General features: G+C 28.0%; 1 protein-coding gene and 1 long non-coding RNA gene across 2 annotated transcripts in view; one reads left to right on the top strand and one right to left on the bottom strand.

The window, feature by feature from the left end:
- The window catches only part of LOC142331404 (neuropeptide F receptor-like), a 331,062-nt gene that overhangs the window by 52,742 nt on the left and 262,635 nt on the right, over positions 1–15,685 (bottom strand). The window lies entirely within an intron of this gene.
- The window catches only part of LOC142331406 (uncharacterized), a 58,180-nt gene continuing 55,377 nt past the window's right edge, over positions 12,883–15,685 (top strand). The window contains exon 1 of the long non-coding RNA XR_012757989.1: positions 12,883–12,945. This is a non-coding gene — a long non-coding RNA (uncharacterized LOC142331406). The remainder of the gene's footprint in view (positions 12,946–15,685) is intronic.

Here is a 15,685-nt window from a genome sequence, read left to right as displayed (position 1 = left end):
AAAGAAAATTTTATACTACCGCTAAAGGACTACCTGGGGGTTAGTGCTTTAATCGGATAAGAAATCCTTTAGAATCAGATGAAGATGACCCATCATCTTGTTCGATTCTCATAAAAATTTATTACTATCAGTACTGTCCCATTTCACATGAATAGTCATATCAAATTTTTTGATAATCCATTCACCAATACTAATGAATAATATTAACCAATAACCAATGATATTAACCAATATTAATGATATTAAGGAAGATATAAGCTAAAATACACAAACTCCCGCACAAATATGTGTGTATGTATAAACATTCATGCAGATAGTATTATATCCAATTTTTGCCATTTTTGTATTTAAGGGAGCACAAAACATGAATACATGAAAAAACCAGATGTTGACTAATTACAGTGCTTTCCCATGTGTCATTATTTACTATAAAAGCCAGAAAAGTAAACATTTTTACATTAATATCATAATATTCCATGAAATCTCTAGAATAGGTTTTGAGCAGAGAGCATTTCATTAGAATTCATTTTGTACTGTCATTGCTACAATCATAATGATTTTGCGGTATCTGACATGAATCATAAGTAACTCTCATAAATGATATAGTCATTTTCGAGAATAACGAATACCTTCTGTTAGGCTTACTGTGGAAATAAGGTGGGAAATGAAATGAAAAGTGGTTTCCCACTGCTTCTATCATTCAAGTAAATATATAGTTTCATAATAGCATGCCCAGCTCACTGAAGTGCAACTAATATTCATCCATACAAATAAAAACACCATTCTGTTCACAAGAGGCTGTGTAGTGAACATCATTACTATAAGAGAAAGCAATTCTTGAGTGCTGCCTTAAATCTCAGGCTTTATGTGCATCATAATCAAAAGGAAGACTGAGTTAGACAGTGTAATGTGACAAATTTTTGTGGTGAAACAATGTTTTATGATGTGCACTACTTTAATTCAGTAGGGAAAAGAAATCATACAATTTTTCTTTTACGTGTTATTTTGTAATAAATATTATTTATTTATTGTTTCAGTGATGGATTAACATAATTTTCTAAAAATCTACCTTTTATTATAATACTTGGTGGCATTAATTTTCATATATAACATGTATACGATAGTAAATTAAATAGATTTTAGTATCAAATTTTAGAGAGAAAATAAATTTTAAATTGGATTTAAAAAGGAAGTGAAAATCTCTATAGTGCTGTAAAACGTATAATATTAGACTGTAGTCATGGCAATCTAATTCTCATCTTGACAGCTTCTAATAAATTGATGTGAATTAAACGTATTCAAATGGAGTCTGTCTTTTTCTAACTTCAAGTTTTATTTAAAATCCCAAAATAGTTTTTTTTTTTATTCTGTACATTACAGTTTAATTATTTTCAATTACCACTTATATGTGGGTTCATGCAAAATTGCTCACTATCTTCTATTCTATGTGACAGTTATTTTAATCTCAGCTTACTTGTTTTACTATGCATCAACAAACTGTTCATGTTATTTAACTGTAATTCTCATTAATATAAATAAGGTAATATAGTAACTGACCATCACCTCGCTAACTAAATAAGTGAATACATATGAGTACCCATATATATATATATATATCTACCCATACATTAAATAAAAGTAAATTTTTGTTTTCTTTTCACAAGTTTAGGCTTGATTTTTTTTTTTGTTATTTCCAAACTCTTTTAAAAAAGTTTAATTTGTTTTAATATATATTTTCGGTATTTCTGTGGTTACCAAGTAAAAGTTCATAAGTCAAATTTTTCTCTTGTTTATATGTTGCATCTTTCTCACTCTTTTTGGGGTAAATATATTTAATTTATACACCATTATTTAGGAAGTTAGAGACTACAATAATATTTATTTATTTACATTAATATTCCCCTTAAGTAGTTTTTCAATAGTGAAATGAAATTTAGCAGATGCCCTTACCTTTAAATGATTTATTTTTTACATGAGGTCAACTAAATATTAACTCAAATATTTTATAGGGAAAAGGTAGGATTGACACATTATTTTAAAGGACATTGAAAAATGAAATTAAATAAAAATAAAATAGATTTTTTTATTTATTTTTAAAAAAATAAGTTTTTGATGTAAAAAACTTCTTGTTATCAACAACCTTAACCGAAATGGCCATTTAACAAAAAGCATAAAAAATTAATCTTCTTCAGTTACTGTAATTTTAGGATTAAAATTAGTAATTCTAAATGCTACATCACAAGGCATGCCTTGAATTATTAATTTTTTTTAATATTTAGCAAAGTGATATTTGTCGATATAGAATTAATTAATCATAAATGACTGCATACAGCTACTCATACAAACTGTTTTAATACCAGCTTTGTTGAATTATGATTTTTAATTGAAAAAACACATACATTAATTTCATAAAAATCTTCTTCTCAATAGAAGCTGAGAGTAATTATTTTAAATGCAATTATGATTGTAGACAAAGTAAAATAAGAACAAATTTAGGATCATTGAAATTGAAAAAAAAAAAAATTACCGAAAGTAATGTATTGAGAATGAAGGGAAAACCTACATATAAATCCACTTAAAACTTTGATAAAAGAAACATTTAACTTGATGAAAATATTTATCTTTTATTTGTAATTGACACTTTTTATATTTTTAATTAAGCTAATTACCATTGAAGACATATTTATCCATGTTATTAATGATACGGGTAATTTTTATTATATTAGGTATTAAAAAACAAGTATTAATAAAATAACATTATAATAATTTATCTATTCTGTAGGCAACACCTGGGTTATATTCAAATATGATGATCCACTTTGTGATGAATTAATTTTGTAGGGTATGAAAATCCTAATGAGGGCAAACCTGACTGGGATACGAATTTACAACCTGTTTGGTGAAAGACAGAGAAGATGTTCTGCCAGCCTGAAAGCGATAAAAAATAATGACAACAAATATAATGAAAATTAAATAAAATTCTCATTAATAAGGTGAATAGTTTTCATAGACAATGTTGAGTATGTTTAAATAAAATATAAAAATCAAAATCTATAACCTGTTAATTGTGCTGTTGTCACAAGATATGATTTATATTACTCCTTATAGCATTAGATGTGCTATAATTACTGATGAATGTACAGAAGGTCGCTAACTATTTGTAGCATTGTACAAAGTGTGAATAAAGATAATGGGCAAATGCTAATCCATCATAAATCTATTCAGTTAACTTGATGATGTTAAATGATTCTATTGGTTGTAGGTACTCGCACAACTGAGTTGAAATTAAGTCCCATCTTTATTGGCTGATTGATTAATCTTTATTGAACACTGAATAAAATTATTCACTTAAGTCTGTGTCATGGGTTTTGCTTGTTTCTCTGTGGGAATTTTATTATATTAGTAAGTTATTTTTTTATAATTTTCCTTGGAATAAATTACATACACTCTTTAATATGAATTTTATTAAGTCGTGAAACTCTGAACTGTTTTCATTATTTAAATATAATGGATTACAGAGCTTTTTTTGGTATAGTCATATGATACTATGATTGTTATATAACCCTCTAATGAAAAACAATCTCTTAAGAATAATTGTATTACATTTTGTATTTGTTAAGTGGTTTAAATTAGCTGAAATAAAAATAAAAATATAACCCTCTAATGAAAAACAATCTCTTAAGAATAATTGTATTACATTTTGTATTTGTTAAGTGGTTTAAATTAAGCTGAAATAAAAACATTTAGAAATGATTTGAATGCTTATAAAAGACAAAGCGGAAATTGTATTTTAAATCTCATAAAGGATATTAATTTCAAAAGAAAACAGTCTAACGTTAGGCGTTTTATAATTTTATCTCAATACTTCACAGTTTAATTATATTAATGAATTCAAATGTATTTAATATCTTTTTGTAATTTAAAAAGTTATTATGAATTACCATTCATAACAAATCTTACCAGATTTGTTTTGTTAATTAGTTTAAATCTTTTATTTGTTTAAATACATAAATGGAAATAAAAACAATTTTGAATAAATTACTAGTCCATCGAAAAGATCTTTCCAACAATTTATTTCAAACAATTTTCTGCATCTTTGTTGATTGTGTATATAAATATGTACGCAAATAAATTTCATTTCATATAAAGTGATTGTAATTTAAACACGTCTATTTTTTTATTTTGTAATTAATTATGTATTATATGGTACTGCTCTTATTTAGCTTTTATCACAAAATACTGAGGCAGCTTTTTTTTCTTTTATTCATGTAATAGCATATACCCACTCCTGATGTTATCTGTATATTGTATTATTATATACCGATCAGAATAACAGATTTATTTATTGTAGTTAGATATTTAAACTTTCATTTTGACTACACACTGAACCATATTACAATACTAAACATTTTTTTAAAACTTATTTCAAACTATTTTTTTTTATCTTTGCAGCCATAATCAATAACTAATTTTGCTGTTTTCTTACAAAGGTTAGAGCTGATTTATTCTTTTTTTAATTAAAAAAAAAATTGCGTTACCCATCAATCAAAATTTCTGTTTGTTTTATCTGTAAGTTCTCTTGGGATGATCAAATAAAATTCATAACAGAATCATGCTACCCTGTTTTGTTCTGAAGTGCCTTAATAAAATGATAAGCCTGTCATCATTATTAAATATTTGTTGTGCCTCCATCTAGTCTCATATAAAGTATAATGCTATCTCTTGTAACTCCCTCAAAAAGTTAGAACAGAAAAGTCAGTTTTAAGTTACAACAATGGATTGTAAGATCTGGCGCCCATAAGTATGAATCATGCTGACCTATATTTAGAAAATTAATATGCTAAGATATTAATTTTTATTTTTTCCTAGAGGCATTGCAGTTAAACCGCTCTTAAATAATCAGGAGTTGACTATATATCAGAAGTAAATCATTTGTTGGTTTCAATTAAAAATTAATACCTGATAATATAAATTTTATCCTAATAGTAATGGCCTCTACTCTGTTGAGCATACCAAAGGAAAAAAATAATATTTTCTCTACATTTATGTGTGTTTTTTTAAGACTGATCTTGTGTGGCAGTATTAGTTGTATCAACTTTTGTTTTGTTACCTACTGCTTATTTATCTATTATTTCTTACTCCAAAATTAAAGTTTATTTATAAATTGTTACACATTTCAAATTGCAATATTTGTGTCTTCAAGAAATTACCTGGTCATTTTATCAGGAACCTCGCTTAGCAACTTTCACTTACTTTAAAGTAAGCCTCGTATCATTACTTTTATCTGCTAATAGGAGTTTCTGAGAACATTTTTACATTTTCTTTCCCTGTTTGAATTTAAGTATAACTGCTCTGTAACGTTAATTGTCATAGTACAGAATTTAATTTAAAAGAGATAAATAATTTTTAGTCTCTAATATGAGACAATTTTAAAATAAATTTGTTAATTGTTCTACTCACGTAATTAATAATTTATTTACAACTAATGTGTACAAAAAAGGAAAATGCAGTTTAATACTGATTCTACAAAACTATAAATTCCATTACCATTAAGATGTATACCAGTTACATGTAAACTAATTAGTAGAAATTTATGCAAATTTATAACACACTTCTAATTATTAAACACATTCAAACTATGAACTTAAATTAAAAAAAAGTTTTATGTACTATATAATCACACCTGATGATGATTTAAAATTGACAATGGTTGATTAAATTTATAAGAACGATTAAAAAATGTTTTTCTACATCGTTTACCTTAAATTTTTTTCTCTAGAATCTTATATGGTTTTTGATCAGACTTTCTTTGGTAATACCTCTTTTCTAAGATATCTATAAACATATTCCAGTCAATCATAATATATCTGACTAAAGTTTTCAGCTATTCTTTTTTGCCCATACAACCTTTCTTTTAGAATAATCAATCTGTCACATCTAATTTAAGTTGAACATTGGTGTTGTCACTATTCTTATATTTTCTTTTCCTGTCACATTAGTAAATACCATCTCTGATATTTCTTTTCTTTTTTTTTTGTTTAAAACAGTCTTTAGTTTTAAAAAAATAAAAATAAATTAAAGAACGTTTTTATATTTTATAAAAGAACACTAAGAAATAAGATACTATTTTATTTGAAAGTGTTCTTAGTGGTGACATTAAAGTAGAGTGTGAAGTTTAATCCAAAGGAAATAAAGTAAAAAGAATCCTATTTAAAAATAAATGGAGTTTATATAAAATAAAATTTCATATTGTTTTTAAAAGCAGTAAGAAAGGTACAAATATTTTTTATTGGTTTTGTTAAAAGCCATAAATAATATCTTTCCCTCATTCTAAATTAAAAAAAAAAAAAAATGAGTTAAATAGTTATTGAAATAAATAGAAAAGAGAAATGCTCAAGAACCATTTACAAAAAATGAAATCTGATTAACTAATAATCACTAGCTCATTCAGCAATTGAAGGTCTTTTTCTCATTTTGCCTACCCTGGCAATCCTGGCTGTTTCTTTCGCCATGATCGTTACCATTAATTGTAAACAAGTTTAAATTATGAGTTGTCATTATTTTATTTTTTGATTCTAAAATCTTTGTTGTTCCATAAATTTAAATGATTTTTATTTTCAGTTAATATTATACGGATGTACCGGTTCAAATTTTATATTTCAAGTCAAGCACTTTAAGAAATATGAGTGTGTTTGTATTGATGTGTACGTTTTAAGGTAATAAACATCCACAGTTTAACTTGATTACTATGTAACAGTTGTAAATAGATTTTAATAAAAAGTCAAAGTTTTTGTTTAATTTTGTGTCATGTAAGTCATTTTTTATCATTATATCAAAAAATAGTAATAACATGAGAATTTATCCAAAGTGTTGTATAAAAGCATTTTAAACAGCTTCCATATCACATACAAATTATTTATCACGCGGTTACGAATTGATATTAAGCAACTGTAAAGTATGTTTTACATGTATCACCTTTATGTGTTCATATTATTTCATGTATTTATTATATTTAAAATAATTAATATGTAATTTAATTACATTTATTCTTGTTTATTTTATAATTGTGTATTTTGTAACTGTTTATTTTTGCTGCTATGATCAAGATCTTGCTACAGTTTCTCTTGATGCAATAAAACAAATAATGCAGCAGTTCCCTTATAATCAGAGGAGTAATGTGTTTACCCATTCTTGATACGATTTATGTAATGTTTTATTATATAAACTCAGAATAAAAGATCTAATTTATGAGTTTGTAAAAAATATTTATTATGTATTCATTATTATATCTGTAATATTGGTATTATAAATAAATAAATCTTTTATTCTGATCGGCTCATGGTAATAAGTTATATAAATCATAACAGGAATGGCTAGAATGCTATTCCAAACATAAAAATAGGAAATGCTCCAACATTTGCCTGAACAGATCATGGTAAAAATTTGATCATAGCAGCATCACAAAATAAACAGTTAATTATAAAATAAAAGATGTAATTCAAGTCCATATTAATTATTTGAAATAATGTTAAGGTAAATACATGAAAATAAATTTAAAAAAAACTACTAAATAATTCATAACTCAGGTGTTAATATTTAATTGAGCATACAATTGTGTACATGTTGAATGGGAAGCAGATAATTCAGTTTTTTCTTTCTTTTAATTATTATTATTATTTAAAAATCTATTGACAGAGGGATATTGTTTTTGTAAATGAAAATCTTTTAATTGTATTTTAAATAAGTTGGTGGAAAGATTTTTTAAATGAGGTGAGTAGTTTATTAAAAATGGGAGTGGAAAAAAGTAAGGCCCTTTTCTTGTAAGCTGAAGGGTCACAGTACAAAGTTCTGTTGTCTGGTTTGGTAGAGAATATTGTTATGTTTTTTTAAAAGTAAATTACTATTCCTTTTACCAAAGATTGCAGATTCATAAATATAAACACAAATATAAGTCAATATTTTTATTTTTTGAAATATTGGTTGACATCATTTGTACGTATGGACTTCAATCTAACAGCCCATTTTTGTATCTTTGAAACTTGTTCTGACTTTTTGAACTCCATGAAATATTGCACTTCAGACAGAAATATATATAATCATTAGTATTACTAACACAGGTCAACAAAAAAAAAATAATAATTTGGAACTGAGATAAAAGTAGGTGAGTAAGAATATATTTTTTATGCTGAATATTAAAATGAAATCAGTTTTTATTCACCACCCTCAGATTTTTAGTTATGACCCTTTAAAATATTGAGAAACTTCTTAAATAATATAATACAAAAATAATAATAATAATTACAATTAAAATTCTTTCCCTTAATTTGCAGACATTATGTTTATATTAATTTCTTTCTTCTTATTTTGCTTTTGTGTTCAGTGAAGTTTTCTCTTTTTTCATCCAACAGTAGTCACTCATCATAAACTCATCCCTTCTGCCTTGATAACATTGTTCCATCTACAATATATCTTCGGGAACCTTTCTCCTTGTTAGTTGCTGAAGTTGCCCAAGTTTAAAAGGAAAAAACTCCAAATGAGATGTAAAAAATGAATATTTAATGACATTCTGCAGCCTAAAATTTTGTAGTTCGCTAAGAGAAAAACAGTAATATCTTTGAATCACTTCCGTGGTGCTAGTTCTTTAGAATTCAGTTTGCTGTCAATTATATTTTCAGAAATTAATTTTCTTATTTGTGGCCCAATGAATATTCCCCCTTTTAATTTGGCTTCACTTAATTGTGAAAACACCTCAGCTAAATATTTAAATCTGTCTCCATCTTTATCAATTCCTTTTACAGAATTCTTCATCAGGCCTAGTTTTATGTGTAGAAGTGGTAAAATAATGGGATCTGCTTTGACAAGGGGAACATTGACAACATTTTCCTTTCCTGAAGTAAACTGATTTCTTTTTGGCCAATCCTTAACTGCACAGTGTTTATCTGTAGCCCAACTATCCCGCAAACACAAGAAACATATATATTTTATAAGCCCTATTACTTTCAGGTCAGCGATGATTCACCATGAGTGTTTATCATATTTAATAGCTTTTAAAATTTTTGACATAGTTCCATATGTTTCTTTCGTTCCTACAGTATGTGCTAGCGGTATAGAAGAAAACTTATTCAAGTTATGCAACAACACTGCCTTTAAGCTTCTTTTTGATGAGTAAATAAATGCCAATCATGTATAACCTATAACATATTCAATGTCCAGTTCAGACATTAGCACCCTAACATCATTAAATAGGAACAAATTAAACCATCTCTTTTAAAGTATTTCAGTAAATCTTTGTTTTGATTTCTATATACTGAAACTTTAGTATCCTTATTTAATAAATTCCATTCTTTAAGACGTGAACCTAGGAGTTCTGCATTGTTTCAACAAATACAAATCATGAATTAGGTTACTTAGTTCTGCTTGTGAGATGAAGTTCAATATTTGATTTTTCTGGAATGTAATTAATATCTATTGAAGTTGAGGATTCAATAATTGAGCCTTCTGGAGAATCAGAAATTTCTTTCCAAGAAGTTGGAGCGATCAAAATCGGTAAATCAATATCATGAATTACTGGTCTCATAGCTGAATGACATTTGTGTATGCGATACTGCTTTTATTGTTTGAATTGAAACCGATAACATTTGCTAAGCAAAAATAGCAGTCATGATGATGGTTAGTAGGCTCTTGCCAAATCATAGGTATGCTAAAAGGCAAATTCTCTTTATTTTCTGTTTAATCACTGGGTTATTAGTTTTTAACATAGCACTTGATGCATGCTGAATGTGGAACCCAGGACTTATCTTGGTCTTTGAAGGAACAGTCAAAATAATGTTTGTAAGCTGTTTTCTGCAGATTCGATACTGATTTTCGTTGACTTTTTGTGGAGAATTCTCCACAAATATAACAAAAAATATTTGGAGAATTTTTACAAGTTCAATTTTTATTCATTGTGAAATTCAGAATGTTTCAATGAATGAAATTAAATAATTAGATTTATAAATACTTAATTACATAAAATACTTCATAAATTGTTTCACTGTTGAATGCAATAAAACGCAGCGCAAAACACACGCTCGCACACCTATATACACATACATACTCTCAGTCACTAACTCACTCACACACACACAACTTAACGTGATGTTCAATAAAATAATACCAAAAGTTGTTCATCATAAAAATCTTTCACTAAATTTATGGCATCATTTATGAAACGCTCTTTTATAATATTGTAAGATAAAGCCACTAAAGAACAGAGCAAGTCACACCAAGAACTGAACTCATACTGAAAAAAATTTCATCGTGTTTAATTACTCATTACTTGACTCATTGACTTGTCTATACATGTCTGGCTTGACATGAAATGACATCATTTGACTGTTATGTAACAAATATAGGTCTACATCATGATCATAATATGAATCAGATGTGATTAAGCAAACATACAGATATACTAACGTATTTGTACTGTTTGTTCCACTAATGATGGAAAAAATAAATTTAAGCAGCTGTAACTTAAGAACGTTACATGATGGGTTGTTTTGAAATACATATTCAGATTCAGCATATAAAATATTATACTTCATACTTTTCAGTTTCTAATTTTTTTTTGTTGACTAGTGTAATGATGGCAAGCTTAGAATTTTATTAATGCGCTTCGAATAAAAAATGGTTTAATTTTGTTGCAAACTGAAATCAGTTTTGTTTGTAAATCTTCTATCAACTTATTAATATTCAGCAGCAGTCTAAAAGATTGTTTAATCTATACATATATTAAATTAATTATATTTTCAAAATTATAGTATAATTTTATTCCAGTTTTTATTTCTTATACTGTGTAATATCAGTCAATTAAATGTAAACTAAATAAAATTAAAATTAATCAAATTTATATTTAAAAATATATATAATGTGTGGGCCAAAGATCACTCTGTGAAAAAAATTACAATTTTTTTATTATTAAAATATTATAATTTTTCTTTCTTCAGATTAAACTTAAATAAAAACTAAAGTTCATTTTGTAAAAATAAACCCTTCAAGAAAGAATAAAAATAGTCTCATTTTACTTGGAAAGTCAGACGAGTGTTTCTGAAACACAATTCAAATTTATAGTTTTACAAAACTAGAGAAAATCACCTTCTGGTACAATCATCCCATGCAATGGTTTTGAAATTTAAACAGACTGAATCAGTCTTACCACTGGTATCAGTCTATCCTCTTACCACTGGTAAATGGAGTAACAGTTTAAGATTCCTGTTTTGACTGTTGTGTGGGTGTGTATCACGTAGGTGTTAGAAGCTTTGTCCTATTTTCTGCATGGTTCTTGTGCGATGTTGCCGGTGCTTGTATTTGATGTGCTATATGTGTTGTTTCCAGTGGTGTATGATATCCTGTTGGTTTGTTATAACTGTGTGTGCGGGTGATTCTCTCTTCTGATGAAATGCTTTTATAAGCAGTACCATGAAGGGGGAAAGCCAGGGGTGGAAGTTTAGTCGATAGTGTGCAGGTTTAACATACATCCTTTGTTATAACTGGCAGAACCTGCCTGATACTGCTTAGGTGCTCATAAGTGCTCAGAAGACCAAGATCTTCCAGAAATAATGAAAGTATTGTGTCTTAAAGGAAAAGTGTATATGAGAATGCCACTATATCAACATCAAAACATTCCCCCAGTTGGGCTGTAATTGAACATCATTGCACAAGGATTTATGTTTCCTTATAAAATTCAATTAGCCCGTAATTGAAATTCAATTACGGGCTCAAAAAATTACACATTATGCCTGGAATTCTTCTGGCAGTTTATCACCACTGACAGTTCATTTTTTCCCAGTTTGTGGATGAGTGACAAAGCCCATTTCTACCTTAATGACTATACCTAGTGGGGTATTGCAAATCCCCAAGTTATACATGAACGTCCTTTACAGCGACAGAAAGTTAAAGTGTGGTTTTGCTCTATTTCAAGAAAGAATCATTGGGCCATATTTTTTGAAGAAAATGATGTTTCAGAGATAGTGAATAGTAGCAGAAATCTGCAAATGCTTGAGGAGTTATTCATTGTGGTTCTTGGAGATATTGTCAAAGAGGCCTGGTTCCAGCAAGATGGAGCCAAAGCTCACACCAGTACAACCACAATGGAGTTCCTTAGGTCAAAATTTGGAAATCAAATAATTTTAAGAAATTAAGGTTTTCACTGGCCTCCAAAGTCACTCGATTTGACGGTTCCTGATTCTTTTTTTTGGCACTACTTGAAAGAAAAAGTTTATGTAAATAAGCTACAAAGTTTATAAGAACTAAAAAACAACATTCGATCCAAAGTAGTGGCAATACTGGAAGAAATATTGGGTTTTAACTATGCAAAATGTGTTAAAAAGAACCTAGATTTGTGAACACTTCAGAGGTCAGCATTTAAAAGATATTATTTACAAAACCTAATTTAGTAAATCATGTTTTGACTGAAATTTAGTTTAAAGATAAAAAAAATTGGTTTTGAGTTAATTTTAATGGTTTATTAAAAAAAAAGTTGAGAAGTTACTTTTGGCGCACTCTATATTATAATCATGTTACTAAACACATTTGTTTCATTATCTGGATTGAAAAAAGCTTTAAAGCAGAAATTAATTTTAAGTTTTTTTAAATTAAAATAATATTCAATAAAATCAAAAAAATTTTATTTTTTGATAAATTTAATAATTATGTAAGTTTTATACTATTTTAATTTACTATTATTTATAGTTCGAACCATGTCATTTCTTTAAGAAAGAAAACTACCGCAATTTTGATATTTTACCTTTGTTGTGTTTTAGTATAAAGATATAATTAAAACTTTTGATGGAAAACTTAGATTAATTTGTATGTAATTATTTCAGAGTAGGTTAATAATGGTGGAGTACTTGATCGAGACATCTAGATGAAATGGTAACTGTGAAGGGGTGGAGTTTTTAAACACAGGTAGTATTAGTAGGTCACACAGTGTTAGAATTACTGACAGAGTATAATTTATTGACTTATTTTAATTACTATAGGCTGATAGTTCAATAATTATAGTTTTTTTTATGATGAAGCAAAGTAGCTCTGTAACGTGTTAAAATTCGTGAATAAAGCTCAACTTGGAACAACCGTTATAGTGCAACAGATTATTAGTACTAATGCTAGCCCTACGTCAGGCTTTGGAATGGTTTAAGGAATTCTATTGGTATATGAGTAAACATTTCACTTAAACATCTTCATTTTGTATGTTGTCTAGATAATATTATTCTTATAAAAAATGCCACTGTTAACTTTTAATCTATTTAAATTATTATATTTATGTTTAATATTTATATTTATGATATTATATTTTAATCTATTTAAACTTTTAATCTATTTTTTTTTACCTATTTAAGATTTTTCAAAACTTATTTCCAACTACCATTGATTTAGTTCAATGAATGACGTCTTGGTTAGGTGTAAAATTACTGTGTAATTTAAGTACTATGACACTATCATTATTCACTGGATATGCAAAAAACTGGCTTTAGTGGGATTATAAAGAACAATTTCTTGTCTAATTCAGGAAACATGTGAAATTTTGAACTCTGGATGCTTCAGGAAATTTTAATCCTCACGCACACATGTGGGTGCACGATTATATATGTCTTACATAGCCATTATTCCTTTAAAACTGTAAAGGTAAAGATGTGGTGAGTGGTTGATGGCTGGGTGGAGGTGTAGTTTGTGGTGGAGATTGGCTAAACATAATGAGGTGATCAATGCTGTATTTTCATATATTTTTGATTCCTAAAACCAAAGTTGAATGAATGTATTGTATTTTACACACATTAATCCTGTTCTTGGTGAAAAAATACTTTTCTGAAAATAGTTTGGTGGAAAAAATGATGTACAAAGCAATCACAGAGCTGGGTTTAGGTAGAGCAGTGATGTAAAATTCAAATTAATTTGATATTCAAAGAAATTGCACTAGGCCTCCATGTTAATCATGATCTGCACTTACACTGAGATGTGCTCACTATATTTTACTGATAAGTTATAATGATGATGATGATCACAAAGTAGTTAATTATGACTTACACAGCCACCACCACCAGCACCATTTGCTTACCATGTTCTTACTTTTACCTTGTTTTCTCACTCGTATAACAATTAATTAAATTCTTTTAATTATAATAAAAGAATCATTTATTTTTTACTTTGAGGAAAAATATTTATTGTCAAAACTTACCAGTTGAAATATATTTTCTGGTCAGAGGATAATGCAGTATCTGGCAAAAAAAAAAGAAAAAAGTGTAATTGCATATCTGTGCGAATGCTCACACACTCTTTTATAATTGACTTCAGTTAATATCTCATAAAAGGGCTGATGGGAGACTTAAATTTTGTATGATTAGGTATTAAATTCATTAAGTTCTTGTAAAAAATGTACAGGAGGTAGAGATGAAGTGTAGTGGATGTCATATCATCCCAATTCCGTAGGGGAAGACACCCGCCTATTGAAGTTCTGGTCGCCACACCACCCCCCTGTTCCTTGCCCTGTTGGGCTTTAACGGGAGTCGTCTATCGGCCTCTGACTTTTTACATCTCATAGTAATAAGCCTGGTCTTGTTGGGATGCCACCGATGTAAATGCCTCAGCAGACATTTGCATCGGTGATTTAATAACTCAACTTATTGCCTTCGCTGTAGGCCTTGTCCAGACATCTTGAATGTCCTACAACGTATCCCTCTGAAATAGCTAACCTAGCTCGCAGAAACGTGAACCCAGCACCTAGTTCTACTTATTATGAGCCAATTCCGTGAATGTCTCATAATTAGAAACAAAATAACAACATACCACCAAACATGTTGATCGCAACAATTAAATTTAGTCCTAGTTCCCTTAGTAAATTCAACTTAAACTTTAATAAACCATGGGGTTTATGAACTCCGGTCTGGTCCACTAGGGAGAGGAGGACAGACCTCCTACTCCCAGTCGGCTCCATTGCAGAGTTCCGCGTGACATTCACCACAGTACCATATCAATAAAAATATTTTAAAGGGAATTTTTTTTACCATTTATTGCAGTTTAATATAATTAATATACGAGCTTTTTTTTTAAATCCAGCCTCGCATAAAAATTTTAAATAAATGAATTTGAATGAATGGTAATTTTACAAATTCTATTGTTATTTTAACACTTAGTTATTTGTGAAAAAATTTGTCTTAGGAAAGCTAGTTTTATTTCTCACATGCTTTAAAAGGAATAAGTGATGAATTTGTGTCATTACTTATTCCATATCGAAACTGAATTTACATAAAAACTTTTATAAAAGTTGTGTTATAATTTAAGTTGTGCAATTCATTGCTACATTTACTCCTACCAGATAATTTCCATCAATGTATAACAGCAAGATAATTGAGAAACTGTTACCTAGAAACTATCCTGCTTCTTTTTAAAATAAAATATTTTAAATAAATTTTTTCTGTGTTTCTTAACATTGCTCTGATCAATGTTTTACAATGATTTTTCTAGTTTTCTGATAGGTAACTAGTAATTTTTCTGTTTATATCCAGAGATTGATGGTATTGATTTTTTATTTGCACTGTAACCAAATTTAGTCTGTAAAATTTGGGGGTGTTATCATTTTATTCAAATAATATAGATGCATAAGTTACTTAATTTGATTCATACCGATTTTTATTCATATAAATTACTG

Source organism: Lycorma delicatula, chromosome 10, assembly GCF_047948215.1.
Source record: "Lycorma delicatula isolate Av1 chromosome 10, ASM4794821v1, whole genome shotgun sequence".
In the NCBI taxonomy this organism is placed as follows: domain Eukaryota; kingdom Metazoa; phylum Arthropoda; class Insecta; order Hemiptera; family Fulgoridae; genus Lycorma; species Lycorma delicatula.
The sequence above is the reverse complement of the archived record's forward strand: the minus strand, read 5'-3'. Positions and strand labels throughout refer to the sequence as shown.